This window comes from Eutrema salsugineum, unplaced genomic scaffold, assembly GCF_000478725.1.
Source record: "Eutrema salsugineum unplaced genomic scaffold, Eutsalg1_0 scaffold_11, whole genome shotgun sequence".
In the NCBI taxonomy this organism is placed as follows: Eukaryota; Viridiplantae; Streptophyta; class Magnoliopsida; order Brassicales; family Brassicaceae; genus Eutrema; species Eutrema salsugineum.
Genome location: NW_006256901.1, coordinates 11,000,592 through 11,001,440, shown reverse-complemented (window position 1 = coordinate 11,001,440; position 849 = coordinate 11,000,592). Strand labels below are relative to the sequence as shown.

General features: G+C 43.8%; 1 non-coding gene across 1 annotated transcript; it reads right to left on the bottom strand.

Annotated features, from left to right (window-relative positions):
* Nucleotides 1-463: 463 nt before the first annotated feature.
* LOC112089982 lies at nt 464-570 on the bottom strand. The gene has a single exon (XR_002901342.1). It is a non-coding gene; the product is annotated as a small nucleolar RNA R71 (small nucleolar RNA).
* Nucleotides 571-849: the final 279 nt, after the last annotated feature.

Below are 849 nucleotides of genomic sequence, written 5' to 3'. Positions count from 1 at the left end.
TCATCAACAGAGGCATCAGGCCAATGTTCAGCAAAGACAACAGATGCACCACCAACCCCACCCTTTCCAACAACAGCAAAGAAGATATGAGCAACCCCAAGTCTATGTTGGAGAGAATGACAGGGCTAATGCTCATCAGTATGGAGCTGGTATTCAGGCACCACCTGTGCAAAACAACAACTTTGAAGTGAAAGCATCATTGCTGAATATGGTCCAAAACTCAAAGTTCCATGGGTTAGCAATGGAAGATCCCTTGGAACACTTGGACCAGTTTGATAAGGTGTGTGATCTGACAAAGATAAGTGGAGTTTCTGAGGACAGCTTCAAGCTAAGACTATTCCCATTCAGTCTTGGTGACAAAGCTCATCAATGGGAGAAGAATCTTTCAAGAGGCTCCATTCAAACCTGGGAGCAATGCAAGCAAGCCTTCTTATCTAAGTTCTTCTCCACCTCAAGAACTGCAAAACTGAGGAACCAAATCTCTAGCTTCACTCAGCACAGCAATGAGAGTTTTGGTGAAGCATATGAGAGATTCAGGAGCTACACAAACCAATGCCCACACCATGGGTTTAGTGAGGCTTCTCTTCTCAGCACATTTTATAGAGGAGCCCTTCCCAAAATTAGAAACCAGCTGGATACTGCTTCCAATGGGAACTTTCTGGGTAAAGAGATACATGCTGCTTTAGAGCTAGTGGAGAACTTAGCACTGAGCAATGATACTTATGGTGAAGACTATGACAGATCAAATAGGTCTGAAGGTTCAAGCTCAGAACAGAGGCTCACCAGAGAAGTTAAGGAGTTGAGAAGTGAATTAGACAAGTTGAAGTTGGTAACTCACAAGCCAATGCA